At 42.3% G+C, this 19,912-nt stretch overlaps 1 protein-coding gene across 1 annotated transcript in view; it reads right to left on the bottom strand.

The window, feature by feature from the left end:
* Window positions 1–12,425: 12,425 nt before the first annotated feature.
* The window catches only part of LOC125151770 (schlafen family member 5-like), a 36,889-nt gene continuing 29,402 nt past the window's right edge, over window positions 12,426–19,912 (bottom strand). Inside the window, exon 7 of the transcript XR_007146945.1 lies at window positions 12,426–12,436. The gene's annotated coding sequence lies outside the window, so the exon portion shown is untranslated. The remainder of the gene's footprint in view (window positions 12,437–19,912) is intronic.

Raw genomic sequence — 19,912 nt, 5'->3', positions numbered from 1 at the left:
AACTGACTGAGTCACCCAGGTGCCCCTCTACCTGGAGCTTTCAAAATTAATACATTATGTTTCAAAGTAGTTCTAGGAAAGTATTGAGCAGAAAGTACCAAGAGTTCCCATATGTCTCCTTGCTCCCCTTCCAGTTTCCCCTATTAATAACACCTTGCCTTAGTGTGGTACATTTTTTATAAGGGCTGAGCCAATATTGATTCATTATTGCTAAGTAAGGTCCATAGTTTACATTAGGGTCCGCTCTCTGTGCTGGACATTCTGTGGGGTTTTGACAGAGGTATAATGACACGTATCCACCATTAGAGTATCATGCAGAACAGTTTCACTGTCCTAAAAATCCCTGTATCCCACCTCTTCTTCCCCATAGCACTCCCTCCTCCCAAACTGTGAACAACCATTGATCTTTTCACTATCTCCATTATTTTGCCTTTCCCAGAATGGTTGGAATCATACAGTATATAGTTTCTTCCGAGTATATTTCTATCCCCTTCAGTATTGCCACATTTAATTTGATCAAAGTGAGGGAGTGTCTTGCTTTAAGAATATTGAGACCTGATGGACTGAGTTTTCCTATACTGCTAGGGAACTGATAAATGCAATCAGGAATCCTGGGGAATTCTATGCCCCAGTGGGGACCCCAACATTTCTGAAATGAAGTATTATAGTTGAGAAAGCTGTTTGTTCCTTGCAAAGTGCTAAGGATATGCTAAGGAAAGCTAAGGGAAGTAGTTTCCTTTGAAAATAGCCTAGCTTCAGAAGATATTAGAAAATAAAGAGGCATGAATATCCTCAAATCCTGTGGTCCTATATTGGTCAGTTTTGACATATTACTAAGTGCTTATATGAATCTAATAGAGGGGACTCTAAGATTTCCAGGAAGAAAAAAAAAAGGAAATTAAGCCAAAATCTCCAATCCTTTAAATATGTCAACCCTTTAAGAAACACTCAGCAGGCATGGAGAAAATAAGGAGATAAGCTCACTGGTCACCCTATAAACATGACTCTCTGAAACTTACACAAATACATTAAATGCATTAGCTAATTTAATCTTCAGAAGCCTGAATTTTATAATGTTTTCTACTTGAAAAAAGTTAAAATTGAGAAAAAATATTTAAAGGTAAGTACTACACTCAGAATAGAATAAACATGATGTAGAAACAAGAAATACAGAAACAAAATGTTACTACATGATGTAGACACAAATGTAGAAACAAGAATAAAATTTAAACAACATTCCATCTAATGTAAAGCATTTCTCTCTCTAAAAACTTTTGAATTGAGAAATAGGAAAATCTGACTTTGGAAGTATGATCTTATTGCTGATAAGGAGACAATATATTTAAATGAACTTTAGGCCAGAAATTAGTAGCACTTTAAAAATTTGAGAATGTCTTCTTTACTAATCCTCTTTTTTTAAACCATCAGTACGGAACTGGGAGAGGGATGGTAAGAGAAGTTCCCTGTGTTGAACAGATTACATCCTGGAGCCCTGGAGCTGGGGAGGGTGGCGTGGGGGAGTTAAGGGAGCTCTCAGGAGGGCCAGGAACATTTGTCCTATTAGGGGTGGAGATCAAGGCAGCCAGTTTCAGAAGCAGCCATGCACTTATCCGTTTCTTTCTCAGGCACAGTGGTCAGTATGGGACCTTGAGGGGGGCCAGAGTTCCTGGGTGGTATCAGGACAGGTACACAGGGACTGATCTCTGGATTGGAGATCCAGATTGATCTTGGGTCCAGGGGTTTGGAGTTCCAGCTGGTTTGGGAGTTCAGACTTAGGCACTGGTCTTGGGATGGTCTCAAGGCTAGTCTGTGCCTGGGTCCCCTCCCATACAGGTTCTGGGAGCTGGGTGGGCCACAGGTGCCTGAAGTTGCAGAAGCCACTGTGGGCACATGCCCCCCTGCCCCCATACTGCCCACAGGGAGACTCCCAGGAAGTCGTTGACAGGAGACAGCTCCCCATGAAGCATGGGCAGCCAGTTGAACCAGCGGTTATTGTCTGTGCTGCCTCGTCCTCTAGCCGTGGAAACTTCGCCTGGACATAGCCCTTGAGGTGGCCCCCTCCCCCTGCCCCTCAGCACACATTTATCTCTTCCATCTCTGCCTACTTCTCCTGCAGCTCCGGGAACACTTCCTCCGAGAAGTCATCCTAGGGTTCTAGTGCCTGCACGTCACTCCTGTGACAGTGCAGTCGGTCCGTGGTTTGGGCCGTGTTCTGTGGATTCCTGTACAGGTTAAGCAACACTGTGGGCAGGCTGAAAGTCGGTTTGCTGTGCAGCCGGGAGCACAGACCCTGGTCCTTCTCAGTCCTGCATATCGAAGCTAAATATTCAGCCATTTTTACCCAAACCCTCCAACTCTGTCTTACTAATACTTCGGTGGAGATTTAGAAGACTTTAGTATCATTTGGTAAAATAAATGCAAGAGAATTTGATGTAATGCTTCTAATTAAGGTATCCCTTTTGTTTTGTTTCTTTTAATTTTTTTTTAAAAATTCAATGTTTATTTTTGAGAGAGAGCACAAGCAGGGGAAGGGCAGAGAGAGAGAGAGAGAGAGAGGGAGACACAGAATCTTTTTAATTTTTTAAAATATTTATGCATTTTTGAGAGACACAGAGAGACAGAGAATGGGGGGGGGGGGACAGAGAGAGAGGGAAACACAGAAATGGAAGCAGGCTCCAGGCTCTGAGCTGTCAGCACAGAGACCCACTAGGGGCTGGAACTCACGAACTGTGAGATCATGACCTGAACTGAAGTCTGATGCTTTAACCCACTGAGCCACCCAGGAGCCCCAAGGTGTCCCCTTTGATAAAACTGTTTCATGGAGTTGAAGCATACAAATGGATTATGTATCTTGTCCTTGATTTTCCGTGGGGTGAACTCAAGAAGCAAGGAAGTCACGTGCCAGACGTTTGGATCGCTTTGGAACTTCCAAAATAACTACACTAGGCTACTAGGTCAGATACTATCTCCCCTGAATAAGAAGGATGGCTTGTGAATTGAGAAAGGAGAGGGAGGGAGAGGAGGGGAGATGGTCTTCAGAGGGGAGGGGAGGGAGGGTGGAAAAGAGGCGTGGAGGGAATATACAGGACTCTTCAGCTGTAGTAATGTATCCTTTTTTAGGACGGGTCATAGTACACAGGTGACCGTAGCCTTTTTGTACATCTGAAATATTTCATAATAAAAATGTAACGAATCATTCTTTAAAAAAATTTTTTTTTATTTATCTTGAGAGAGAGAGAGCACGAGAGAGGGAGGCGCAGAGAGAGAGGGAGAGAGAGAAAATCCAAGCAGGCTCCGCACAGTCAGCGCACAGTCCCAGGCGGGGCTGGAACCCACCCACCCTGAGCCCAGAGATCTTGACCGAGCCCAGTCCCACGCTTAACCTCTGAGCCACCCACGTGCCCCTGTAAGAATCATTCTTACCTTCATCCTCCCCGGGGTGGCCACTCGTGGTGCCGTCCGGTCTCTTTCCTGATCTGAGCCTCAGTTTCCGGGACTGACCCTCAGTTTGCGTGGCTGCCCCTCGCCTGCGGTGGCAGCCACTCCGAGGGGGAGGCGACCTAGGGCTACCGCACTTGGCGGAATCTGAGCTTTCAGAAAAGGGCGGGACCTCAGGCCCCGCCTCTGTTTCTCCGCGGGGAATTTAAAAGCACTCCCGGCTGCTGTGCGGCCGGTTCTTCCCCTCCCGCACACCAATCTGTGCGGCTGCGCGAGTCCCAGCCCGCGGGGTCCCAGCCTGCCGAGGGAGCAGGTGCGGTCGGGGATTCCGCAGCGGTGCGGCTCCTGCGTCCCCACCCAGCCGGCAGTGGAACCACAGGGGGCGCGGGGAGGGACAGGACTTGCGGGTGGCGCGAGTGTCAGGTCCCCGACGCCCAGGGCGATGCGTTGGGTGGGGATTGGGGTGGACTTGGCTTTGGGGGTTCTGGGTGCGTCAATCTCAAAGGGAGGATCTCACCTTCAGCGAGAGTCACCCACAGGGAGCCCACGGTCTATTTCTTCATATGTTTGCTTTTAAAAGACAGCTGTCTTGAGGGATAATTAACAAACGTTAAACTGCACGTGTTTAAAGCATAGAATTTGATGAGTTTGGGCATAAAAAAAAAAAAAAAAGGAAGTATACAGCCAAATTTCCTTTTGGTGTTTTAAATCACTGAAACTTTTGGGATAATTAGTTACTACAGCAAAACCTGGCTTGCTCAGACTGATACAGAAATTGGTGCTTAGGGGGAATCCTGCAAAACAACAACAAAACACTAAAATATGTGGCTTCGTTTCCAGGCCCAAGCTGTGTGCAGTGAAAAAGTATGACTGCAGCCTGGGAAGATGGCAACCTATGTCATGTAATAGTTAAATATTTGATAAAACAGTCATCTTCAATACCTTAGAATAAAGATAATGGGTTAAGTAGGTCTCTGCACTTTGGGTAAGAGATCAGGAAACAGGTGTTAGTAATTCTCCTTGGTTGCTCTTGAATAACTTAACAGAGATGGAAAAAAACCCTAGTGTGCTTAGGAAAGCATTTACTTGTTTTACTTTGTTACAAGCAAGAAGGAAAGAAAATAGAGAATATAGACATTTATGGACATTTGGAGGTAGACAGTTGCAAATGTGTCTCATCTCCAACTAATAAAGAAATCTGAGACGCTTCTGGGGTTGGTAAAGATGGAAGTGGCCATTAAGCCTCTGACTGAAGCCTCTGAGTCAACTTAGTTGACAGCAAACAAATCCTTTCAGTGGACCAAATGGCTCAGAGAAAAGAGCCTGAATGCACGGTCTCCTATGGAAAGCTGTGAAGTTCAAGGTAATATATGTAATTATATCTACAGAGAGAAGTGTAACTCAAAAAGCAATGTAGGTATTGGCACAGGGAGTGAATGAGGTCAAAGAGATTCAAACAACAAAATATTGTTGACAGAGCTAAATTGCCAAAGAGCCCTAATCTTGGCTGAAAAAATAAAAACCCTGACTCTTTGAGACTTAAAAGAACCCATTAGACCCATTCTGTGGGCAAGTGGTGTGTGGAGAAAGTTGCTCAGCATCCAAAGAGGGTGTGACTCCCAATTCCCATTTTAAATGTGGCTGAAGAAGGTGATGGAAAAGAAGGAACCATAAGGGTGAAACGAGGTACCACAGGGAAAAATGCGTGGAGGAACCACCTACTGGGAGTAAAACTGATTAGGGAACACTCCCAACACTAGGAAAGGGGTCCCTACAAAGTCTCCCCTTGAGGATTTAAGAATTTCTGTGCACCAGTGACTATTCTGTCCTTCCCATTCTCCCCCTGTCTACATTGGGGGGAGAGGTTGGGGTTGTCCCATTACTGTTCCACATTGTATAGAATATATATATTAATTTGTATGTCTAATTCATAGACATCCAGTGATAGTCCTATCCCGACTATCACAGGATCTGGGCATTGTCTATGATGGGACATCCCATTAGGATGTAATTTTTGAGTTGTTTCCTTAAAGGTGGTGGTGGTGGGGCTATATCTTGAATTGGAAAGAGAGAGAAGTGAATCTTTGTGGGCACATATATGTGATATTTTGTATATATTTCCAAAATGTTTTTTGCCCCTCCCTCGGTCAGGATTACATTTATTGGCCCATTGGAATCAAGCCTGGTCATATAATTTGCTGTGGCCAATTAAATGCCAATAGAAGGGATGTGTGCTACTTCTCCTTGCTCTTGTTTCCTTCTGGCGGAACCCTGGTGATATCCCAGGGGATCTTCTGGCAGCCTGGATCTCCACATGAGGAGGATGTGGAGCCAAGCCAATGGGAACCCCCAGTAGACATGCGCTATAGGCAAGAAACAACAGGTGAGCCATTGAGATTGGGAGAGGATGTGCCCCTGTACCACAACATAGCCTAATTGATTAGAACGTGAAGCATGTGGAGTGAGGCAGAGCAACAGGATGGAAGGAGTCTTGGATTTTGATGACTTCTCAGAGGAGCGCTAACCCACCATTTTTCAACTTTTCTATGAGAAATAAGCTTCTGCTCTCTTTATGCCATTGTCTATTTGGGATTTCTTTGAAAGCATCAGAACCAACATCCAAACCTATGCCAACCTTCTCCTCACCTCCCTTCATGCTAAACCAGGGTCCTGTCTTCCTTGTCTCTCTCACTCCAGGGAGGAAAATATCTATGTCCATAATCCGCTATGTCTGCCACACTATTTCTTTTTCCTGTGGCTACAGAGTCTGCCCATGCTGCAGGCTGAATTCTCCAGAAACAGATGCTGAGATCAAGTTTCAGGTGCAAGATGTGTAGGACAGATGGAAACAATGAAAAGAAAAAACAGAAGGAAGCAGAATTGCGCAGAGAAAAAAGGTGAACTGTGATGCAGCTCTCACCACCTCAGCCAACTCGGCAGATGCCGTGGAGTGAATTGTGCCCAACAGAGTTGTCTTGCGTTGAGCTGAATGGCTGGGCCTTTATGTTGTCACATATCTCATTTTCCAGGAGCCAGGTGAGAGTTGTGAGCCTAGGAGTTGCTCATGACCACAGACAATGCGGCTCACCCCCAACTGAGGCCAGTCTTCCAGGAGGTGGCATTTAGAGGCTGTGCTGATGGCCCTCTGTGAATCTGTGCTGATGGCCCTCTGTCTTTCCTTGAAGGGGGGTTGCGTGATGCATTCCCATGTCTACCACATCCCACTTTGCTACAACCTCCTTTTATTCTCCCTTGTATAAGGCTGTGACAATCTCATCCCTTCGTATCTGCTTCCCTCTTCAAGGCATGGATCACATTTACAATGTATTTCATGTAGTTCTGAAAACCAGGATGAGGTTTCCCTTCACACACTGGGGAATCTACCTGACCCTGTTTTTACTCTCTCTTTCCTCTAGATTTGACACAAAGTGAAGAGAGGGACAAAGTATTTGGTTTATTGTCTTTTACTTTGCAGCAGAAAAAATTATTCTGCAGCTCTGAGATCCCTCATGCCCAACTAAGACTGAGCTCTCATTGTGCGTAAATACAGAAGGTTTGGTCTTTTATCTACTTTCCCTCCATTAAGAGTTCTGAGAATGCCAGAAATGCTTCCACATTCTACAGATCTCTTTTGGTAGTCTCCTATCTCTTTCTGCTCTGCACTGTTGTACTAAGACCTCTGCGGGGACAGCCTGGATTGACATGACACCTTTCCAAGCTTTGTCCCCTCCATACACCTCTGCATCTCATGAAGAAAGGTTTCTTCTTTTATTTCCCAACTTGCAAGGAACATCAGGTCCTACCTATAACAAAACTTGTAAAGGTTTGTACATAGTGAGAGGTGAACATTTAAATTAAGTTACTAGATGTCACTGTGACCAGAGTCCATGGACCATAGATTATCCTGATGGCCTTCTCTCTCCTTGTCCCTGTGTCTCCTCCTACTGCCAATTTTTGGAACATTTGAAAATGAGTTGTAGACATGAGAGTCTTTCACCTCTAACATGTCAGCAGGTAATTCTTAAAACTAAGGATACTCACAGTACAATATTAAAAAGCAGAAATTAATGCTGATACAATGCTGTTATGTAATCTGTAGACCTTATTTGAATTTTATCCTTGTCCAATAAATGCTGCACGGCAAAAGAAAAAAATTCTGGTCTAGGATTCAATCTAGGATCATGCATTACATTTAGTTTACTTGTTTTTTGTTTTTTTGTTGTTGTTAAATTTTTTTTTCAACGTTTATTTATTTTTGGGACAGAGAGAGACAGAGCATGAACGGGGGAGGGGCAGAGAGAGAGGGAGACACAGAATCGGAAACAGGCTCCAGTCTCTGAGCCATCAGCCCAGAGCCCGACGCGGGGCTCGAACTCACAGACCGCGAGATCGTGACCTGGCTGAAGTCGGACGCTTAACCGACTGCGCCACCCAGGCGCCCCTAGTTTACTTGTTTTTAATTCTCCTTTAATCTGGAACAGTTCCCCAGCCTCTGCCTTTGATGACCTTGCCACTCTGGAAGAGAATAGAGAAAACATTCCCTAATTGATTTTGTGAGGCTACTAGAACCTTAATAACCAATTGGAGAGGTAAAGCATGAAAAAAACAATTGTAGAGCATCATCACCTAAATGAGAAAATTCTAAACAAAAGTTTAGCAAACCAAATCCATCAGTATGTAAAATGATAATACATCATGACCAGGATGGCTTAAATTAGGAATTTACTGTTGATTCTAGCATTAGAATATCAATCAGTGTAATTCATGTGAAATCAAAAGAGAAAAATCATATGATCATTTGAGTAGATGATGAAGAAGGTTTTGATAAAGTTCAGTACTCATTCATTAAACACAAGAGAATTTTCACCTACATTAACATTATGTCTTGGGGCACTTGAGTGGCTCAGTCATCCAGGTTAAGTGTCAGACTTGGGCTCAGGTCATGATCTCACAGTTCCTGACTTTGAGCCCAGCATCAGGCAATCTTCTGTCAGCACAGAGCCTGCTTGGGATCCCCTATCCCTCTCTCTCTGCCCCTCCCCTGCTCATTCTCTCTCTCTCCCTCTCTTTCTCTCTCTCTCTCTCCCTCAAAATAGACATTAAAAAAACATTATGTGTTTGCAGCTTTAGGTTTGTTTGATGCTTTCTTACAAGCACAACTATTAACTACAAATCCATTGTTCATTTGAGAGAGAAATATACACATACACACATAGAGCATAAAGTACTCCGCAGGGCTAGTTAATTAGATTTCCTGTACAATCATTTAGCTGTTTCTAAGTTCAACATGTAAATTTTATTTTCTCATTTTTTAAAAGATTTTCAAGAACAATTTTGAAGCCAATTTTTTTCAACGTTTATTTATTTTTGAGAGACAGAGACAGAGCGTGAATGGGGAAGGGGCAGAGAGAGAGGGAGACAGAATCTGAAGCAGCTTCAGGCTCTGAGGTGTCAGTAAAGAGCCCGAGGGGGAGTTCAAACCCAAGGATCCTGAGATCATGACATGAGCAAAGTAGGTCCCTCAACCCACTGCACCACCCTGGCGTCCCTTTGAAATGTAAAGGATACATATGGATTACCATGTAGCTGTGTTTTATTAAACATGCAAGGGACTGACTGGTAAGTGACATATAATTGTATGGCTAACAATGCAATTTATGCAGATTCTATTTTTGTGGAGACCCATGCACACTAACCTATGTGTCTCTGTCCTCTTTACTGCCTAAAACTGTGCCTAGAAATGTCATCTGTCTTAACAAATATATATACTTCATGCTGTTTATGCTATAGTTTCTCTACTGCTGTTCTATATTTGTTATTTTAAATACATGCCATGTTTACTACTGAAATATGAATTCATGATATTGTGGATCATTGTTCTAACCATCCTCTGGGAAACCTGCTTATCACTCCAGTGGCTTTGAATTTGCAGTTTCATGACTGCTTCTTCACTTCATGATTTTTGTAGCTGGTGTGAAGTTAACTATGTGGAAAAAAATTTTTAATGGTTTCATGGAAAAAAATGTTCAATACACATTCATGATAAAAACTCTTACCAAATAAGAAATATTAGCAAACTTTTGGAAATGGACAAAGAGGATTTACAACGAAACATACAGCAAACATTTTCCATAGTGGAACAAACCCAGAGATGTCCCCTTAAGGTCAAAAACATAATTAAAGTGACTACTATCATTACTTCTATTTTCTGTTTCTTTAGAGGTCATAGCTAATCCATTTGGGTAAGAATCAATTCTTAAAAGGCATAAAGTTTTGAAAGGAAGATGATTTGACTGGCTATGGTAAAAAGTGCAGAAATCATAGTACAATGAGAAAACATGTCAATTTGTTGGAACCAGAGATCTATGAGTGGGAAGCAATTGTAGTTATATTATCAAACAGGTAGGAAAAAACGATTTTTTAAAGATACCACCTAAAACTGCTTTGAAAATTAAGGACACAGGAATATCTAGCAAAAGATTGTAAGATCTTTACAGAAAATTGTCTATAACTGCATTGTAAGACATTGCAGAAAATGTAAATAAATATGGAGACCTATATTATGTTGATGGGTTGGAAATCATAATCTCATGGAGATGTCATTGTATCTAAACTGATGTATAGATATTTGCAGCACTGTAACCAAAAAATTGTAAAAACTATAATGATTGAAAGAAATGTAAAAGTCTAAAGATACCAAAGGACTTTAGAAAGTCCTTAGAGAAGGAGAACGTGTATACATTCTGTGACACAATATGGATCTGGGAGATGCTACTTGGGTTCAAAATGTTAGGTGCACCTCCCTACTGAATATGAATCTCAGGAACATAATGATGGGAAAAGGCAACCTGAAAAAAGGGTCGGAGAAGAATATACATGGTATTGTACCAGTCACTATAGGTTTATAACCAATTATCCTGAAATTCAAGTTGCATAAATAACCATTCTTTATAGTCATGGATCCAGAGGGTCTGGAATGTGGACGGGCCAGAGAGGGGAACACTTGTCTCTGCTTCATTCACTTTCAGCTTGGGGTGGCTTGAAAGTTGGGATTGGCATCATCTGGAGCTTCTCTCACAGGTCTGCAACTGAGGGTAGGGAGACTTCACTAGCTGAGGGTTCCTCAGGCATCTCTTTCTGTCTGTCTATCCGTCCCCAATCCCCCAGCCCTCTCCCTCTCTCTTTCTTTCTCTCTGATTCTGTTTTTTTTTTATTATATTTTTATGTTTATTTACTTCTTTAGAGAGAGAGCGCGCGCGGGAGAGGCGCAGAGAGACAGTAGAGAGAGTCCCAAGCGGTCTCCGCACTATCAGTGCAGAGCCCCACCAGGGGCTAGAACTCACCAACTGTGAGATAGATCATGACCTGAGCCAAAATAAAGTCTGGCACCTAGTCGCCTGAGCCACCCAGGCGTTCCTCCCAGATCTCGTTTTAAAACATAACTTCCGTGCATTTCAAAGGCTGTGGGTTCTGGTGACAAGTCTTGGCTGTGTTGAGCTGAAGAAACTTGATTACCACAATACCACAAAAAGGGGACCTGGGACAAGCAAAGTGGTTGGAGTGCTGTATCCCCTGGGAGAAGCCATTGGAGTCTGGTCTGGACTAATCATCTCACAGGGCCCCAAGGTGCTCCTTACACCCGGAGGGATGTGTGTGCCCGAATCTGCCTCCTCGAAGCAGCCCCTTCCTCACCCCTTCCTCCTCTCTGAGCATTCAAGGCAGATCTCATCATCCCTTCTCCAGACAGACACATCTGAGTTTTTAGGGGAGGGAATGCGAGGAGGGCTTGAAAGGTCCGTGTAGAATCACCCCGCCAGGAGCCTGACACTTGGCAGATTCGTGAAACAAATAACACTGGTACTAAAGCTCAGTGTGGCTCACTTCACTCGCAGGGCAAGCCTGGAAGGTCCATTGGCTAACAGACTGCAGGCTCTGCAAATTTCCACCAGCCGCCCAAGGGCGGGAAGGGCCAAACCCACCAGGCAAATGCGGATGCGCACGGGACCTCTGCCTGCAGGTCAGGAACACTGAGACAGGGAAGGTAGCGCCAGCCTCGCCAACTCTTTCTTTGTTTTGTTTTTTTACTGGCCTTTATTCTTACCATACACAACATAGAAAATACAGGGAAGCAAATAGAAAAGGAGAAATCTCCTGCTGCCTCTCAGATAGTCACACGCATCTTTTTTTTTTTTTAAGTAATCTCTTCACTCAACGTGGGGCTCGAATTGACAAGCCCAAGACCGAGATCAAGAGTGGAGTGCTCATCTAAGACACCCAGATGCCCCAGAGTCACACATCTTTTTAAATAACATTGCTTCCTCAACGTGGGTGGAACTAGAGTATATAATGCTAAGCCAAATAAGTCAGTCAGAGAAAGGCAAGTACTATATGATTTCACTCCTAGGAAAAATTTAAGAAACAAAACAGAAGGGGAAGGGAAGCAAAAATAAGATAAAAACAGAGGGAGGCAAACCATAAGAGACTGTAAAATACAGGGAACAAACTGCCGGTTCCTGGAGGGGAGGAGGGGGGGCGAGGAGCATAAATGGGATGTTGGGATGAACACTGGGTTTATATGGAAGTGATGAATCACTAAATTCTACTCCTGAAGCCATTATTGCACTATATGTCAACTAATCTGGAGTTAAATAAATAAATAAATAAATAAATAACAGGGGTTCCTGGGTGGCTCAGTTGCTTAAGGGACAGACTTCTGCTCAGGTCATGATTCTGGGTTCAAGCCCCAAGTTGGGCTCTGTGCTGACAGCTCAGAGCCCAGAGCTTGCTTAGGTTTCTGTGTTTCCCTCTCTCTCTGCCCCTCTCCGCTGGCACTCTGTTTCTCTCAAAAATAAATAAACATTAAAAAAAATTTTAATGGCATAAAAACAGACACTCAGATCAGGGGAACAAAATAGAGAACCCAGAAATGGACCCACAAACCTATGGCCAACTAATCTTTGACAAAGCAGGAAAGAATATCCAATGCAATAAGGACAGTCTATTAAGCAAATGGTACTGGGAAAACTGGACAGCGATATGCAGAAAAATGAACCTGTACCACTTTCTTACACCACACACAAAAATAAACTCAAAATGGATGGAAGACCTAAACGTAAGACAGGAAGCCATCAAAATCCTCAAGGAGAAGGCAGGCAAAAACCTCTTTGACCTTGGCCACAGCAACTTCTTACTCAACATGTCTCCAGAGGCAAGGGAAACAAAAGCAAAAATGAACTATTGGGACCTTGGCTAAATAAAAAGCTTCTGCACAACAAAGGAAACAATCAGCAAAACTAAAAGGCAACTGAAGGAATGGGAGAAGATATTTGCAAATGACGTATCACTTAAAGGGTTAGTATCCAAAATCAAGAAAGAACTTATCAAACTCAACAACCAAAAAACAAATAATCCAGCGAAGAAATGGGCAAAAGATATGAATAGACACTTCTCCAAAGAAGACATCCTGATGGTCAACCGACACATGAAAAAATGCTCAACATCACTCAGCATCAGGGAAATCCAAATCAAAACCACGATAAGATACCACCTCACACCTGTTAGAATGGCTCACATTAACAACTCAGGCCACAACAGATGTTGGCGAGGATGTGGAGCAAGAGGATCTCTTTTGCACTGCTGGTGGGAATGCAAATTCATCCATATTGCTGATTGTTTCTGGAAAACAGTATGGAGAGTCCTTTAAAAATTAAAAATAGAGGGGCGCCTGGGTGGCTCAGTCGGTTAAGCATCCGACTTCAGCTCAGGTCACGATCTCGCGGTCTGCGAGTTCGAGCCCCGCGTTGGGCTCTGGGCTGATGGCTCAGAGCCTGGAGCCTGCTTCCGATTCTGTGTCTCCCTCTCTCTCTGCCCCTTCCCCGTTCATGCTGTGTCTCTCTCTGTCTCAAAAAGAAATAAAACGTTAAAAAAAATTAAAAAAAATAAAAATTAAAAATAGAACTACTCTACAACCAAGCAATTGCACTACTAGGTATTTATCCAAGGGATACAGGTATGCTGTTTTGAAGGGGCACATGCATCCCAATGTGTATAGCAACACTATCGTCAATAGCCAAAGTATGGAAAGAGCCCAAAAATCCATCGATGGATGAATGGACAAAGATGTGGTATCTATATACAATGGAGTTTTACTCAGCCATCAGAAAGAATGAAATCTTGCCATTTTTAACTACGTGGATGGAACTAGAGGGTATTATGGTAAGCGAAGTTAGTCAGAGAAAGACAAATATCATATGATTTCACTCATATGAGGACTTTAAGATTCAAAACAGATGAACATAAGGGAAGGGAGGCAAAAATAATACCAAAACAGGAAGGGGGACAAAGCATAAGAGACTCAAATATAGAGAACAAACAGAGGGTTGCTGGAGGGGTTGTGGGAGAGAGGATGGGCTATATGGGTAAGGAACATTAAGGAATCTACTCCTGAAATCATTGTTGCATAGATGCTAACTAACTGGGATGTGAATTTAAAAATCAATTAATTAAAAATAAAGACAGAAATGAATTAATTAAATTAAAAATAAAAATAGAAAAGGAAAAAGCCACTCTCCTCTTCAATTTTTATAATTATTATTGTTCCCACAGAGCCTAAATGCCACAGTCACATGATTTCCCAGAGCCTTGCCCTCCACCTTCCTTCATCCTCCACCACTCCTGAGTGAATGGCGCCACCATGTGCATATGTAAAACTATTAACAGCTTCAAAGGATGCCCACTGAAATCACGATGGCTTTTGCTGCTGGGGAAAGAGGGGAGAAATTAGATGGAAAAGAGAAGAAAGAGGAATTCAAAGTTTGTGAAGGCATTTTATTTCTTTTATTAAAAATAAATATTGAGGGGTGCCTTGTGGCTCAGTCAGTTGAGCGTCGGACTTCGGCTCAGGTCATGATCTCACGGTCCGTGAGTTCAAGTCCCATGTCCGGCTCTGTGCTGACAGCGTGGAGCTTGGAGCCTGCTTCAGATTTTGTGTCTCCCTCTCTCTCTGACCCTCCCCTGTTCATGTTCTCTCTCTGTCTCAAAAATAAACATTAAAATTTTTTTTTAAAGATTGAAGCAATTATGAAAAAAATGTTAATACTTACAAATCCTAGTTGGGAAAGCTTTATTATATTATTTTTTAACTTTTTGTATTTTTCCAAATTTATCCCTCCCCACTCCCTATATAAAACTAAGAAAGTAAGTCCGAATACTGTTACATCAAAAATTAACACAGACATACACACAAACACAAACACAAACACACAGGGCAAAATCACATCAGTATATACCCAAAATTGTTACATTTGTATGAAAAAAAGCCGGACGCCTGGGTGGCTCAGTCAGTTAAGCTGCTGCCTTTGGCTCAGGTCACAATCTCGTGGGTTCATGAGTTCGAGCCCCACATTTGACTCTACCCTGGTGGTGCGGAGCCTGCTTGGGATTCTCACTCTCCATCTGCCCCTTCTCCACTTGTGCTCTCTCTCTCTCTCTCAAAATAAATAAACTTTTAAAAAACATCCAAAAGCCACACAATGCAAAAACTGTTGTTTACTCAACTGTGTCTCACTGATGCTCATTTGTCCTTTCTTAGAGCCAAACACTATTACCAATTTCTTAGTATGCCTGAAAAGATATTTAATGCATTTACAAGCACATACTTTACCAATTCTATAGGCAAAAGGGAGGCATTTTTCAACATGTTGCTTTGTTCAACATGAAATATAGAATTGATCTTGTTAATACATATAGAGATCTCTGGTTCTGTATAGCTTCATAGTATTATAGTGTGTTGATATGCCATAAGTTAATCAAGTTGATCCTGTAAGATAGGTATCTATTATTTTGCCGTCTTCTGCTATTAGAAATAAAGTGAACTTGGGGCGCTGAGCTGGCTCAGTTGCTAGAGCATGTGACTCTAGATCTCAGGGTTTTGAAGTCAAGCCCCACATTGGGCGTGGAGCCTACTTAAAAAAAAAAAGAAATGAAATACAGCGAACTTCAATTAACTGTACAGAAATCATTTCACACATGTTTGAACATTATGTAGAATAAATTCCTAAAAGAGGAATTGCTAGATAAAGGGATTTGAACATTAAAAATTTTCTGAGCTTTTACCAGATTCTTGATAGAAGTTGTACTACTTTATGGCAATGAGTGATAAGGCTTTCCCCCGTCAAACAGTAAAACCATTAGGTTTGAATTCAATGATTTTTCAACCTAATGAGTGAAAATGAGTAATGGCTTGTGGTTTTTTTATTAGTTTTTTGAGAGAGAGCAAGCGTGTGTGTGTGTGTGTGTGTATGTGTGCGCGCGTGTGCCAGTGGGGGAGGGGCAGTGAGAGACAGAGAGGAAGAGAGAGAGAATCCCAAGCAGGTTCTGCGCTCTCATCACAGAGCTCAGTGTGGGCTCATGAACCATGTGATCGTGGCCAGAGCTGAACTCAAGCGTTGGATGCTCAATTGACTGGGACACCCAGGCTCCCCTGTCTTGTAGTTTTTAATTGATACTTTTATATCATGACTGAAGTTTCCAGATGTCACGGAATTGTTTTAAATCTCTTTTCTGTGTTCCACATTCACATCCTTTGCCCGTTTTCCTTTTAGGAGCTTAGAGTTTATTTTTCTCTTTAATTTGAAGACACTTTTTTAAAAATAAGGAGTTAACTATTTGTCTTTGAATTTCATTGCAAATACCTTCCCAGTTGTTTGTTTCTTGACCTAGTTGTGGTGTTTTTGCTACAAAGATAATTCTGTTTAAAATAGTCAATATATTTGTTTAAAATGTATTTATTTCTAATCTCTATACCCAATGTGGGGCTCGAACTCATGGCCCCAAGATCAAGAATCACATGCTCTTCTGACTGAGCCAGCCAGGCGCCTCTAAAATAATCAATATTTGTTTACAAAAATAGTCAAACGTGTTCTCTGATTATTTCTGATTGATGGCCCTATTCAGTCCTTCCCTACACTAACATTTAAAGATAAATGTCCTACTTTTTCTCCATGTACATCTGTGATTCCATATTCCATAGGTAAGTAGGAGTCCATCTGAAATTTATTTTGGTGTGAAGTACGACACAAACTTAGCGTTTTTCAGATAGGTCCCCAAGTCATTTAACATCATTTATTGAATAATCCATTCTTTCCCAGCTCTTCTAAACACCACCTTTAGCATTTGCTACATTCCCACGCATATTTGAATTCATTTTTGGACATTCTAGTCTCTTCCATTGACCTGCCAAACAGCAGAACCACATTGTTTTAATCACTGTAGCTTTATAATATGCTTTAACATTTGGTAATGCTGATTACCCTTAGATTTCTTCTGTTTTAGAATTTTTCCTGGATATTCTTGCTTTTTATCTTTCAATGACTATAAAATCATTATGATGCTTCAGGGAAGGATCTATTAGTATTTTACTGGAATGACATTGAATTTATAGATTACTTGGTGAAAATGGATATATTTATGGTTTTGAGTCTTCTTATCCAAAAACAGTCTGCTTTTCATCAGTTCGAGTTCTCTTTTGGGTTCTTCAGTTTCATATGATGGCTTTATTCCTAGGGAGTTTGTATATTTCCTCCTGCAGTTATTTTTAATTGATCCTTTTTTGGAATTACTATAGGATTTTTTCCTTTCATTATATATTCTAATAGATGTAGTTTGCGTATATGAAGGCTATTGAATTATTTGGCAATTAGAAAATAATACACATAGATTAACTTTATGTTTTACTGATTTATATGTTACCTTCTTTCTTACACTGTCCAGGCCCTGGCTCTTCAGGACGCATTTTTTGGAGTGTGTTACTTGCTCTCTGTTGTTGTGACACTGGTTGCTTTATCTCCCTCCTTGTAGTTATGTTTTGGACCATCCACCAGGTGTACTTTGATTTGTTCGTTGATGTAGCTCTGGAAAAGAAAACAAACCAAAAACAGAAAAAGCAAAAACACCAGCTACAGCAGAATGATGGAGTGGGGGCATTGTTAATGGAAGAGGCTATATCCCATACAAAGAGAGAAATGACAGGAGTGGAGAAAAGGAAAGAATAAAAATTGACCAGAGAAACTATATGACTTAATCCAGAGAGAGAAAGAGGAAAATAAAGGGGTTATAGAATAGGTATAAAGAGAATAGAGTAAATATGTCTGCTTAAACAAACCAACAAGCAGAGTACAACCCAACAAGCAGAGTAACCAGACTAGCAGAGGGAAGAAATAAGGAGAAAAGGAAGGAAAAAAAATATATACATATATATATATTATATATATATGAATATATATTAAGAATTGTCCAAGAATTAAATCAGGAAATGCAAAACTGCTGGGTAACTTGGAATCGATGGCAGCACTGATCTGGAGGAGGGGCTGTCTGGTTCATCAATGTCAATCCCACTCCTCTAGATACCAGTTACCAGGTGTGAAGGGGCGTGGATTGGTGTAGGCAGGTCCTACCTCCACTGTGGGCCCACTGTCTGTTCCCTGAAGCCCCACCTTGTTGGTGATGGGGAGAAAAATGGCAACACCCCAGTCTCTCCTCCCCGGACCGGCTGTCCCAAACCACTCTGTTCAGGCTGTCCTTGCAGTGCCAGGAGTGGGAATGAGGTGGTTTGTTCCGCTCCCACGACTCCTGCACCTCCCTGGCTGTCAGCTGGAATTTAAACCCCCAAGTCCTAAAGGGTCCTGCTCTGTGCGCCCTGGTTCTGGGGAAGTGCTGCTCCCCACCACCGATATATGGCCTCTGGCTGGCGGGCTCAGGCGGGGTCTTTGTCCTTTAAGTGGTTATATACCTTCTTCCCACAGCACTTGAGGGAGAGGATTGCTTTCTCCCACTGTGGACTACACCCCTGAACTAGTTACCAAGACCGGGCTGGCTCCCCTTTCCCCTGGTGCACAAACAGGGCACCAAGCCCCAGTCCAGAGAAAACTCCGCAGTTGGAGACTGGATCTTTGTCCATCCCAGTATGTGGTTTTTCTCTTGTCCAGATACAGTCCTATGCTTCCGCAGCCACTCTTTCTCTTCCCTTTGTCTCTCCACACAAGGGGATCCCTACCATCTGTGCCTCCATGGCCAGTTTTATCTCTCCCAGTTTGTGATCACGCACCTATGGCCCACCAGGTTGTCCCTGTGGGCACCTGGAGATGTCTTTGTCACTCTGCAGCCTGGACTCTTGGAATTCAAAGTCCTTGGGCCTCAATCAACACTGCTGTGTTTGAGGGGCCAGGGAACATCGGGTCCCCCTACCTCTCGGCCATGTTGGATTTCCTTGTTCACCCTTCTTTCTTAAAACCACAACCTTCTCCTTAGTTCATTTTTCTTGTGCTGGGTACATTCTTCAGTATCCCTTTCAGATATGGGCCATGACTGATAAAAAAAAAAAAATCCCCAGTTGTTGCAAGTCTGAAGATGTATTTATTGTGCCTTCAACCTTGAATGATAATTTGGGGAGAGAAGTCTAGGTTCAAAATTGTTGTTCCATAGCAGTTTGAACCTACTGCTCATATTCTTTTTGCATCCAGTCTTCTAATGAAATAAGTACTATAAACTTCATTCTTCTTTTAGCAAATGATCCCAAGTCTTTTCTCTTTTGGATTAAAAAGATCTTTAACGTTCTGAATCTTGACTGTAGTATGTTACTTGTTTGACTTGCATATTCTGCCCACACTTCTGGAAACTATTTTAGTCAAAGGAGGTATGGTGGCAGTGCTTTTGCCCCCCAGAGAACACTTGGCAATGTCTAGAGATGTTTCTGCTTATTGTAACTGGGGGGTGGGTAAGTTGCGGCTAAACATGTTATAATCCCCAGGAAAGCCCCCCACAGCAAAGAATTATCCAGCCCAAATTTCCAATAGTGCCAACAGCGAGAAAGCCTGAGTATAGCTATTTAAGTTCTAGGCCTAGGTCTAACCAAGTGGGGACCAGACAGAATTGGCCTCAGCCTTCCAGCAACAATTTCTGGCTTGGAGATTCAACCCTGAGTTTGCAACAAGGCTTACCTGGCCTTGTGGTAGTGTCAGCCACTGTTCGTTACTATAGTTTACCCCCTCTTTCCTCCTTCTGCAAATGCCTTATGGGTTGTTGTGGGTTTTTTTGTTTTTTGGTTTGTTTGTTGTTTTTTTTTTTTTTTTGGTCCAGAGAGAGGTGCATTACTTATTTTTGAGTGTGACTACATAGTAATATTTTATTTTTTTCTATAATTTATTTACTTTTTATAATTTACATCCAAGTCAGTTAGCACATGGTGCAACAATGATTTCAGGACTAGATTCCTTAAGCCCCTTACCCATTTAGCCCCATCGCCCTTCCCACAACCCCTCCAGCAACTATCTGTTTGTTCTCTATATTTAAGAGTCTCTTATGTTTTGTCCCATCGTGTTTTTATATTATTTTTGCTTCCCTTCCCTTATGTTCATCTGTTTTGTATCTTAAAGTCCTCATATGAGTGAAGTCATATGATATTTGTCTTTCTCTGACG

The sequence above is a fragment of the Prionailurus viverrinus genome, chromosome E1, assembly GCF_022837055.1.
Source record: "Prionailurus viverrinus isolate Anna chromosome E1, UM_Priviv_1.0, whole genome shotgun sequence".
Classification (NCBI taxonomy): Eukaryota; Metazoa; Chordata; class Mammalia; order Carnivora; family Felidae; genus Prionailurus; species Prionailurus viverrinus.
Note: the sequence above shows the minus strand (reverse complement) of the source record. Positions and strands in the feature narration are given on the sequence as shown.